At 40.3% G+C, this 12,584-nt stretch overlaps 1 pseudogene; it reads right to left on the reverse strand.

Moving 5' to 3' along the window:
• Window positions 1-11,544: 11,544 nt before the first annotated feature.
• On the reverse strand, window positions 11,545-12,210 carry LOC116889846 (annotated as a pseudogene).
• Between the last annotated feature and the right edge of the window lie 374 nt (window positions 12,211-12,584).

Consider the following 12,584-nt stretch of genomic DNA (forward strand, 5'->3'; position numbering starts at 1 on the left):
GGCCTTTCCTGCAGCGGGGACAAACCCTCGGGACAGTGGGCCATCCAGCAGGGTTGGGGGACTGGCTAGGTTTTGGGGTGTTGCATTCTCTAGCAAAATGACCGGGTTGTCCACATTTGAAACATATTCTGCCTCTAGGGTGACCAGAATCTCCAGCTCTTTGGAACACAGCCCCAATTGCCAGGCTGATAGATTTAGATACTTGGTGAGAAAAAGAGTCAACATCCTTGCAAAGTTTAATCATGCCTGGGATATCAAGGTCTTTGGTCTTGCCTCGAAGTGCGGCTCTGCATGCCGAGTTAGCATTTTCGAGAGCAAGCTGTCTAATGAGAACCCCTTCACTTTCATTTTGACCTAGGATTCTTTCAGCTGCTTCTTGTAGTCTCCCTACATATTGAGCATAGGGCTCTTGTGCCCCCTGGATTATTTTAGTTAAGGGGGTGGTGAGCGCCCCTGTAGCAGGGACTGCTCTCCAAGCAGACAAAGCCGCCTGCGCTGTTTGTGCGAGCACACCCAGAGACAGCCCCAGCTGTTTTTCCTCGGAGGCAATGAGCCCCTCCCACATAGCTAATCTGCCATCCAGGAAGCAGATTTACTTAGGGGATTGTTTCTGTGTCTAGCAGCAAGGCTCTCCACTTTATCAATAAATTCAGATTTCCAAGTCAAATATTGTCCTCTAGTGAGGACCGATTGTACCACCTTGGTCCATTCACTAGGGGTCAAATACCCAGACCCCGCAAGTCCTTTTAGGATAGCCAAGGTAAAAGGGGCATTCATACCATAATTTTTAACAGCTGAATGTAATTCCTTTATGTGTTTGAGTTTAAGTTTCTTGTATACAGGACACGAGGTCCCACCCTCATCCTGATCAGGGCTTTCCTCTTCCGAATCTGAGGGTCCCTCCTCATAGTCATTTTCTTCTTCACTTTCTTGCTCCTCATTATGGTCACGATTAGTACTGTCTGGCTCGAGTTCATCTCTGGCCAACCTATTTAGTGTTCTAGTACTGTTTAACTCAGACTCATCCCTGGCCTGTCTGGCGCGTGCCCTAGTCATAACTGGGAAAGTTAGTTTTGGTTGGGGTTTTCTACTGGCCTTAGCTGGCCCTTTTTGGGCATACTGTCCCTTAGTCATGGTCTCTTGTAAATTCTGGACTTCTAATGTAAGATCCCCCAATTCCTGCTGTAGGTGTAAGATCTGTTTAAGCCCAGTAATTTGTGCTTGAAGTGAAGTCTTAGTCTGAGTCAGTTCCTCCACTACTGCGACCGGTAGAGGTGCAGGTGGGGCTGACGATATAGGGGGTAGATAAGGTGGGAGGCAGACAGGCCCAGACCTCCGAGTGAAGAGATCTGAGTCTCCTGTGGCTCGGGACCATATCTCTCTTTCTCATACCTGGCAGCTTCCTCCTCTAATTCGGCCTCGGAGGCGGGATCTAGACCTGACTCAGAGCATTTGTTTTTCCCAGAAAATTCTTTAAGAGAAGGATAAATGGTTTTTGAATTTTTGGACATCTTGGGATCTTCCAGAGAGCATAAGGCTTTGGATGAGGGATTTCCCTCATCCCCAGGCATATCAATAACAATGGAAGGGCAAAGAGAATGCGGCTCCTCGTTTTCTTTCTCATTGTTACGTGAAGCCGCCGGCCTAGAGGCTTGTAAGAAGTCCTCTGCGACAGCTAGGAGGCGGGCACTCTCGCCTCCTTCCTCAGCATCTATTATAATGTCTCTAATGATACCCCAGTAACTGAAAAAAGCCGCGGACACTGGATCGCCGGCTTTCAAAAGCCTATTAATTTCCTGACCTACCTTATTCCAAGTATGGGGGTGAATATCGGGGCCACTTAAAATTAACCAAGGACATTTTTCATCTACAAAACAAAAAAATTTGATTAAATCCTTTTTCTTAACTCTTATTCCTCTCTTCCTGAGTAAACGCTTGATTTCTCTTATGAAACAAGCCTCCTTAGACAATACCTTCCCCATGGCAATTAGACGACAATTATTCGACCGGTCCTTACCTCCCTCTCCAGCCACGTACGAGCGATACGGCCTGAAGAGTCCTCGATTCCCACTGCAGCTCTCTTATCTCCGTCGTCCTGTAGTCGGCCTTGCTTCGGGGGTCCCTTTTCAGGCGCCACTTGTCCCCGCCAGCGGGGACCCAGTTATTCAGGGTCCCGAAGAGGCTTTCTACCTGTGGGCCAAAATGGGGGTGAAGAGAAGAAGGAGACCAAGCAAAAGTTCTGTTGTCAAGGTCTCATTTATTGGGGTGAACTTTACAGCTTTTAAGGCTTTCAGGTAGGGGGAGTGTTCTTTGTGAAACACAGAGGAGGGGGAGGTGCGGATATAGGTAGTGATAGCTGGAGGCAAAGAGGTCAGGCGGTAGACGATGAGGTCAGGCGGTGGAGATACCGGGTGTTGATTCAGGAGATAACTGGTATCTGCTAAGGGAGCTGAGGCATCCCTTGAATGTTATCTTCCTGTGCTGTAAATTCATGGGAGAAACTTTCATCCAACAATCTTAAGACTTATGGCAGTCATCTTAGGGGTGAGTCTCTGTGGCCAAACAGCCCAGAGTCACCTAATCACTTTGAACCATGCAGTTCAAAGAGCGGCTAAGCCCAAATCCAATATGGCTCCCTGCACTTTTTTACCACACAATTTTTTTTTATTTTATTGAAAATAATTTTTCTCATATAATATATCTTGATTTTGATTTCCATTCTCTTCTCTCCTCCCAGCTTCTCTGCATCTCCCTTCACATTCAGATCACCCCTTTCTGTCTCTCATTAGAAAACAGTCAGGATTCTATGATAATATAATGTTATAATGCAATATAATATAAGAAATATAAATACGTCAGAATACAATAAAACACACAAACAAGGAAAAATTCCCCAAAGGCACAAGAAAAAGGTACAGAAGAGGTCTACTTATTCCTACACTCTCATAAAAATACTAAACTGAAAGGTATAATATATACACAGAGGATCTTTAGGATAAAAAAGAGAAAAGAATATAAATGAAATAAAAATAACAGTAAAAATAATAAGAAAAACCAACAATAAAGTAGCCCTGTCAAGCTCTTATGAAAATAGAAACTTCCAATGATGTCGTTAAGTTCATTTTCTGCTGTCCATCTACTGTTGGCCATGTACTCTACCCTTAAAGGCTGTTTGTTTCCCCAGTGAGACATCCTCGGAGAAAACTAAATTTTTATTTGCAAGTGGTTATCAATCCACCCATGAATTTAAATCCTACTCTAGCAGCGCTGTTTTAGCACATTAATTACATACAACCATTCATGCATGACACCCCAGACCTATGCCTCTTTTAAACTTTCTCATTGAAAAAGCAAAGTATAATGTTTACCAAGTGCTTTGGTCAAACTTTTATTCAAAAAAGTATATTAATGTTGGAAAATAGCATCACATAACTATGCCATGCCAGTAAAAATAAAACCTTGTCCAAAAAACACTATGGTGGGTGGCTTGATTTGCCTATAACACCTAATTAAAATTTTGCCTTCCTTCCCCAATCACGTATTCATAATGATTGGTTGTTCACATTTCATGCACCTCCAAAATGACTGATCTCTGTTCTGACTTATGTGTAATGGTTACATGCAAAAATTTTCACTGTCTTTGAGTGTATGAAGAATCATTAATTTGCTCTGTTTGTTTAATAACCTCATAATTTCCTGAGATATACACACACATAGACTGCCTCGAACATTTATTCTTATTTACATGTAAAGAGTAGTTTTGAATTTAAATATATCAGTTGGCTGAACCATGTAAGTGGTTGGGGAACAGAATTTTTTTTTCTTTGAGAATGAAATAATTCTCAGTTCTGTGACTTTTTGACATAAGAAAAGAGTGAGGCTCAGTGGTAGATGCGCTCTGGAGACTGTCTGGCATCACCAACATTTTCTAGGCTATTCTATTCACTTCTAGTACTGTGAATTTTGTTTTAGGTGCTTATTTTTCATATAATGAAATATGAAAACTGGTGTAACCATTGGCTCTCAGAAACCAGAGTAGAGCATCATTTAAGATCTCATTCAGTTCAACTGAAGTTTTCCTTTAAATTTAAATGTTTTCATTCTTTGGGTCAAAGAGCAGAGGAGTTTGTATTTGACTAGATATGTTCTTCTGTTTGATATGAGCAAAGGGAAGTTGAAAGGATAAAGAAATACAAACAAACAAAAAACCCCAATATAAACAAAAGTCCTGAGTTTCTTATTGTAAGTAACCAATTATATGTACTCGAACGGACCCAGCTGCATTCCTGCCCAGGCCAAAGTTGTGGGTTCCTGAATGGAACACACACACACACACACACACACACACACACACACGCGCGCGCGCACACACACACGCACACACACACGCACACACGCACGCACATGCACGCACATGCACACACAAACACACAGCCTCTATATTTTAATATACCTTAAGCAGCTGAGTGCCTGGGTCACTTTTAAATCTCCTCAAGGCTAATATACTCCCCTCCAATACTCCTGAGTTATTACTTATGAAAGGAGAATTATACGAATTCTAGGTTTGGAGATACAAAATTAAAAGAATAAACCCCAAAAGGACACAGATACAAAATTAAAGGAATAAACCCCAAAAGGCCACAGACCGAGGGCTAAGCCCTACAGCCAGGACTAGCAGGCCATAAAGATAAAGGAGCACAGGAAACACTGTCCAGGCAGGACTGGCAAGCCATGAAGATAAGGAAAAGGAATGCAGGAACCAGTCTGAGTTAATGGGACTGATTCATGGGACGTCTGGCAGGAAGACATCTCCCCCCAGCTCACTCAGGTCCATATTTCAACTAGGTGTCCTCCAGACCCTGATAAGCCCCTGACTTCTAACACGTACTCTTTCTGCTTTGTTCTCACTGCTGTTTGAATGAGCCAATTATATGTAACCACGCCAAAACCCCCTAGCTTTCTCTATATAACCCTCTGACTTTTGAGTTTCGTGGTTGACACCTCTGTCTCCTGCACGGGATACGTGTCGGCCCGGAGATCTCTGTAATAGGTCTCCGTAATAAACCTCGCCTTTGCTTATTACATCCAAAATGGTCTCTCTGTGTCTGGGGTCCGCGATTTCCCGCGACTTTAGAAAGGGTCTCTCTTCGGGGATCTTTCACTTACTAAAATCTATATTCCATCTTTGTTGCCCTAGGCCCAGTCAGGGACCTCACTTGGGTCTGCTCTTCTCCTGCTGTTACATGTTAGCTGTCTCTCTGTCATGCACTTCTTAGGCATGGCAGCTACTCCTCTTCTGGTATAGCAGCTTTCTCCCTTCCTCCCTTTCTCCATCCCTTGCCTGGGAATCTTAAAAGTTCCTCCTCTGACTCCCTGCCGAGCCAGATTCGCAGATTCTCGGGCAAATTTGCAGACCCAATTAACATAATATAAGTAGCATTAGACCAAATCCACAACAGTTCCTGACTCTGGAGCCACAGACAACTCAATCAGAAGCATCAAGGTCATGTGCAACACAAGATTAAGGCAGACAGTACTGAGGTTCTGGGATTCTAATAAACAGGGATAGAATTCTAGTTCTAGGCTGCTGCCAAGCATCTTTGAATTAGAAGAATATTGCTAAGAACATTCTGGCAGTGGAAAAATTGTTTCATGAATTATGTGGAGTTAAGTTTCCTTGGATTGATGGATGTTTTTAATATACATGACATAATTTTGAGAATATGGGGCTGTTGGTGCACAGTTTATTTTCACAGTGCTTCCTTCAGTTTAATCTAAGAAAGATTATTGTCTTTCAGATGGGAGAAGAAAATCTCTGGAGTCTACTACTAACAGGAAGATTTGAAACATTAAATAGTCCTTTGGATGAGGTTTCAGGGACATACTATGGAGAATGGCCACCATCACAGTAAAAAGCTTGTGACCTAGGTTTCCACTGGTCATACGATACTGGATTAAAAAGGGGTCAGGTAGAACCTTGTACTTTGATATCTTCCTATGAAACTTGTGATGATAAAATGTTTGTTTGCTGATCTTTGCCACTATCCCATGTACTTTAAAAAATAACTGAGTTTTGATTTGCTGCTGCTGTTGTAGGGCTCATGGTTTAGTGCTATGGAGTGGAGGCACAAATATTATGAGATTGGGGGTCTAATGGATAAAGAAGACAAGTGTGTCTTGGGTAAAAAGGTGAGGGGTTAGTGTCATTCATAACAAATATATGCTTTTGGTGCAGTGGTAGAATTCTATGTTTAGACCTGTTTCTGTGGATTATGAGCAGTGGAAAGTGCACATGCACTGGGAACACATGAGCTTCTTCCAAATCCAGGAGACAACTGGGTGGTTGGAGAAACTGACTCTAGACTGCTTCATGTCCCAGATTGAGACTATGGGCTCAGTCTTCTCAGAAGGGGTGGCTCCTGAGCCTCCACTTGACTCTGTGACTTGGCTTCAAGCTTGGAAAGGAAAAGTCCCTGTTTGGGGAGTATGCAGGCACCAGGCTGTTAGGAGCAATTTAACTACAGTCATCCTCACACAAACATAACAGCTCTTGGCACACACATGTTTATTGAATACTATTAAAGTTAAGTTGAAACCAAGACATTTTGCTCTACACTGTATGCTTATTTCAGCACTGAATCTCGCAAATCAAATGATGCTTTAATGCTTTTTCTTTCCATCCATGTCCCACATTCACTTATCTATGAAACCCTTAGTAAATTTCAGATTTCTTCAAATTCTCTTATAGCATTGTAGAATGTTAACATGCAATACTAACCTCCTCATGTCTTGTAATATAATTTTGTCAAGAGAAACAGAGCCTTATCTGGAATATCTAAAAGAAAAGTTCTCAGGATTCACTACAAAGAAAAGCTTGGTTCCAGGAATATTTCTGAACTAGAATAACTATATTGGATATTCCTTTGCCAACTTGATACTACCATGTCTTCTAGAATGTGGAGGGCATGTTGTTGTAGATGACATCTCCATGTAAACCATATTAACTGCTTTTTATTTTAATAAAAAATGTACATTTCAGACAGAATGCTTTTCTACACTTATTTAGTGATTCTGAAGTTCTCCTTCAGAATCATCCAGACTATAGGACTCAATCCTTCAGGAAAAGGTTATTATTCTCAATGAAGGAAAATGACTAGACATCATAGATAAATATAAAAATGCCATAATAATCTACTACATAGGTGTTATTTATTAAAGCAGAAATAAGAAGAGAATAAAGTACATATGTATAAACTTGCATATGTATATGTAAAGTTTTGAACTTTTTTATATAAAATTCAAGTATAAGTCGTGTAACATTGCATATTTTATCTCAGTCATTGTGGGCATGGACCATCAAAATGTTTCTGTGAGATTTATAGTGGACTAGAAAGAGAGAAGATAAAACTCAGGTCAAGGAAACACTATGAGAAGGTGAACACAATGCTAGAAAATTTGATAACTAATTTGATATCAAATTCATTTTGATAGTTTAATCAAACTCGGACCTGGCATATAAAAGATACAAACACAGATAGGAATCAGGAGACAACACTGGACAGTGGAGAACAACATTTTTCTGAAGACAGGAAAAAGCATACAACAACTCTGAGTTCAAAACTGCATGGGATTCAACTGCCATTTTATCTTTATTTTGATTTTTGATTTTTTTTATTTAATAGTTTATGTATTTACATTTCAAATGTTTCCTTTCCTGGTTTCTCCCTCTCCCATGCTTCATCCCCCTGTGTCGATACCCACACCGACATTGCCCCAAGAACCAGGTGTAAGCCTGCAGGATTAAAAACACACACATGGCTTATTCATATTAAGAAAGAAAACCAATTTATTAGCTTTATTTACCAAATATATACCCCAAGTTGACCAGGTGGAAAAATCTGGGAAGGACAGTGGACTTCAGTAACAAAAGACTGAATACATGCCCCAAATTTACTAGGGAGAAATCCAGGAAGACCAGCCTAAAACCTTGGAACAAAAGACTGTGAAAAAACAAAAGGCAGGAATGAATTGACCATCACCCAGGTGGGTCACTACCTGGGTCAGGCTGTTTCTTTGTTAGAAACAAAAGGCTTCCACATGCATCAGCAAGGCTCAGCAGGGGTCAAACCCTGCAAGGGACCCAGAAGGGAGACTCTGACACCCCTGCTTCTATGAGGATGCTCCCCTACCCACACATTTCCACCTCAATACCCTAGCATTCCTTTGCACTGGAGAGACTTCACAGGACCAAGAGCTTCTCCTCCTATTGATGACAGACAATGCCATCCTTTAGTAATGGACATCGAATTATGATTAGTCTCCTGTCTTCTACTTTGTCCCTGTCTAATCACCAATGTCACTCAACCACTCCAATCTCCTGAAATGTTTAAAAGATGAAAATATTGCCTACAGTTAAATATCCAAGGATTTGGGATTGGAAACCAAATCTATGGCATGTATATGAAAGGACACCAGACCAGCAGAACTTGGCATTGAAGCCTTTTATGGTAGGTAGGTGGCATTACTCAGGATGTCAAAGGTAGTAGCATAATCAATAATGAAGCAAATAAGGATATTTATAGAATGAGTAAAATGAGAATGTTGAAAAAGTCATCAGAATACGTCAGGTTTCATAGTGCTATGGCAAGGATGATTCTTAATACTTTTAAAATGACCCTAGTTACCTTGGAAAGAATGGGTTTCCTTATGGTATTTTTATACATGTATATCACTGTACTTTGCTCATGTTTACTTCCTAATTACATTCTTTATAACTTTCACTGGTCTCATTTATAGTCCTCCTTAGTATTCAAATATGTGTGTGTATGGGTGTCCATACATATATGTATATATTTAGACCTTGATTCCACATTAAAGACAGAATGCAATATTTGATATGATCTTCCTGTTTTTCCCATTACTCTTTCTTTTTCTATTATTATCCTTGCGCTTAACTGCTACTTCCTCCCATTTAACTCACCTCAACTCTTTCATGTAGAAGAAAATATGGCTTTCTGCACATACCTTATTTCGTATAAAAAGATAATTTCTAAGTCCATCTACTTCTCTGAAAATGATATAACTTACTCTATTTGCATCCAAATAAAACTTTGTTGTTTATAGTTAAGTGTACCACATTTTTAAAATCTATTTTTTTTTGTTGATGTACATGGAGGCTGGCTGTGTATGATGCATAGTTTGCTAAAACATATATGTGCAAGTTTCTTGGTCATGTGCTGTTTAGGTTCTCTTGGGTGCTGATAGTATTTTTTGTTTTCAAGGATCTTCCAGTCATGGCTTAAATGTAAAATATCCCACACGGACTCATGTGTTTGAACACTTGATTTTTAAATTGATGATGCTATTTGGAAAGTGTTGAGACATTTAGGAGATGGGTTATGGCTAAAAGAAGTGCTCACTGAGGCATTAGCATGGATAGTTTTAGCCTATATCTACATTCTCACCTGAGTTTTCTGCTTCCTGACTGTCCCCATGATGTAACCAGTCTTTTGATGCTCCTGACACCACAGGTTCAAGCCACATATGTTGCCATATCTTTGCCAACATGATAGGTAATATTCCCTAGCCCATGAGCCAGCTTGATTCCTTCCCCTATAAATTGCTTCTGGTAAGGATTTCATCCTAACTATTAGTAAGCAAATTAATAAGAAAACTTGGCCAAGAAGTAGTGCTTTAGTGATGATAAATCTGGTGATGTTTGTTTGTTTGTTCATCTTACGGGCAGTTATGACTTATTTGTGATGCAGATGTAAAAGACCGTCAAATTGTAAGCTAAAGAAATCTTTTAATGCCATAAGCAAAGTTTAATGGACCTTTCAAGAGTGAGTACAAAATTCCATAATGCCTATCATACTGTGTACAAGAAAGCCTGCATATAGTTCAGAAGTCATCAAGGAACATGGCTACAGAAAATCCATAGTTATGGCCCAAATAAATCTTCCAGAATTTTAAAACAAGAATGAGTTTAAAAGTAAGAAACTAATTTTGGAATGCTTCCAAGAAAGTTTTGGGTTTGTCATTGTTGTTCTGCAGTTTTTTAGCTAAATTTACAACATTGGAGCAGAAAGTAAAGCATAATGGTGAAAAATGTACAGTTTGTCAAGCAAAGGAATATAAGCAATGTTCAAGTGGCAAACAAGACAGTTCTGGGAACAACCCCCATAATTCCTAAGCAGATTTGGCCAAGCAGAGAGAAGCCCTTCATTTTGTACTGCAGGCAAGATCCCACCCATTAAAGGCCCTGGTATCTTAAAAAGCAAATTAATTTGCAAATAAAATGCCAGAAAGAGCTCGAATGAACATAAATTTCCAGGGCCCTCTTCTAAGACAGGGATGCCTAAAACATCTATTTTTTATCCATTGGGAAAATCAGAGACACCTACACCTGTGTTTTAAGAGGACCAGGCTACATCTTTATTCAATGGTAGAACTTTATATTCCTATTTGTTAGGAATAAAAAGGGCAAATTTATGAGGTCGTGGAGGCTTGCACAAAGGTTCCAAGGGGCTGTTGAACTTGGGCACCATGATGTAGGACCAGATCAGCTAGTTAGAGATCCTTAATGGGTTATGCTTTAAGCTGTGAAGATAAGACCTAAGTTGTACTGGAGTTCAAAGAATGCTGGAGATGAAAACAATATATGGTTTCCACAAAATTTGTTGGAATGCAGTATAGTAGAAACAGCTCAAGAGAAAGTTTCGAACATAGTTGGAGGAATGGAATTACCTAAAAGGAGCCTAAGTGTTACAACAGCTAGCCCCAGATGTTCATGTGATACAAGGTTTCATGTTTTCCTAGCTGTGTCCAACATAGAAAATTATTTATTTATTTATTTATTTATTTATTTATTTATTGTGAGCAAATTTTTATTGGGAAGGAAGTTGTCAACTTAAACAGCAGCAAATGAAGAATGCATAAGGAAATGCCCTGTTTTCACAGACAGATGTAACCTCCAGAATATGTGACACAGAAAACATTTCAATCTGTGACCCCCAAGCCAGGATGCATTAAGCGCTTTCCCATTCAATCTAACACTTCTGGATTCCTACTAAAAAAGAATTTATAGTAAGAGCATGGAAAAGTTGTTTCTGAAAGGAAACCCCCAAGAAGGTTCAGAAAAGAAATGTAGAAATCAAGAAGTCATTATTAGAATTACTTTAAATTGTATGTACTACATTTCCATATCTTCACAGTGATACAAAACACAGTCACTTGCAGAACTGGTTCAGATTACTTAAATATCAAATGTGCTGTCTGTCCTCTACACAAGTGTCTGGAAGTTACTCGTGTTTATATGAAATGAAGCTATTGATACATTTCTACAGCAGTAACTGCACACCAGGAAGACAGAGACAACACAAACAAAGGGATGGAGTTTTCCCAAAGCTGCAGTGTGAAAAAGACTATAAACAATTGGTCCCATATGCATGAATGGGCTTCCTTGCAAGGAAATCCAAGTAGAATAAGGAATGGAGATGTAAAAAGGCTTTCTTGATGGGAAGGAGGTTGGTGTCCTGGATGACTTTAGTTCTCAGCCCCCTCCGCTGCATCACATTCTTCTCCTGCACAGCCTGATGTCCATAATGTTAAGTTGTCTCTAAGCAACTGCATGATGAGGATGCTATCATTGTAGGAGTCTTACTTCAGTGCACCAAGCTCAGCGATGACCTCATCAAAAGCCGTTTTAGCCAGTGTGCAGGCAAGCTCGGGATTATTAAGGATTTCATAGTAAAATACAGAAGAGTGAAGAGCCAGTCCCAGGCGGATTGGATTGGTAAGTTGCATCTCTTTCTTGCTTATATCAAATGTCTCTTGGTAGGCTCCTTGGGAATTTTCTATCGTTTATTTTTGTTCATCACCACAAGCTATTTCAGCAAGATACCGGACATAATCTCCCTTCATTTCAGATAGAAGAACTTACTCTCTGGATTAGTTGCATTGGCTATTAAATACTTATCCAACAATTCCAGGACAGTGGTGCAGATGGACCTCAGCTCAGACTCCACTTTCTCCCAATAGTCCTTGATCAGCTGCAACTTCTTGTCCGAGGTGTCGGTCTTCTGCTCAATGCTCGAGATGACCCTCCAGGCGGATCTGCAGCCCCTGACCACGTTCTTGTAGGCCACTGACAGCAGGTCAGCCTTGCTCCGTCACGGTTTTCATGCAGTTGGCCATGTTGTTGTAGCTCTCGGCCTGCTTGGCCAGCTTGGTCTTCTGGATCAGCTCGGTCTTTTCCACGGCGAACCAAGGCGAGTGCCGAGCCGGATCTGGGGTCCTCCTTTCAGTCAACGCAGCCGCGATGCGAGTCCAATCTTTTTATTTTTAATATTAATATAATCACATCATTTTTCTTCCCCCTTCTCTCTCCACATCCTTACATAAGTCCTTTGTTCTTTTTCAAAATTTGTAGCATTTAGAATGGGACTGTTTCATGGATGCCATTATATATTGGAAATTTGTAGCATTTTAGTTTGTTTATTTTAACGGTACAAAGAGATTCCTTTGAATCTCAGAAAAGACTTTAGAGTTTTGAAGACTATGTTAAGGTCTGTTGAAGTTCAACT

The sequence above is a fragment of the Rattus rattus genome, chromosome 1 (genome assembly GCF_011064425.1).
Source record: "Rattus rattus isolate New Zealand chromosome 1, Rrattus_CSIRO_v1, whole genome shotgun sequence".
NCBI classification, from domain to species: domain Eukaryota; kingdom Metazoa; phylum Chordata; class Mammalia; order Rodentia; family Muridae; genus Rattus; species Rattus rattus.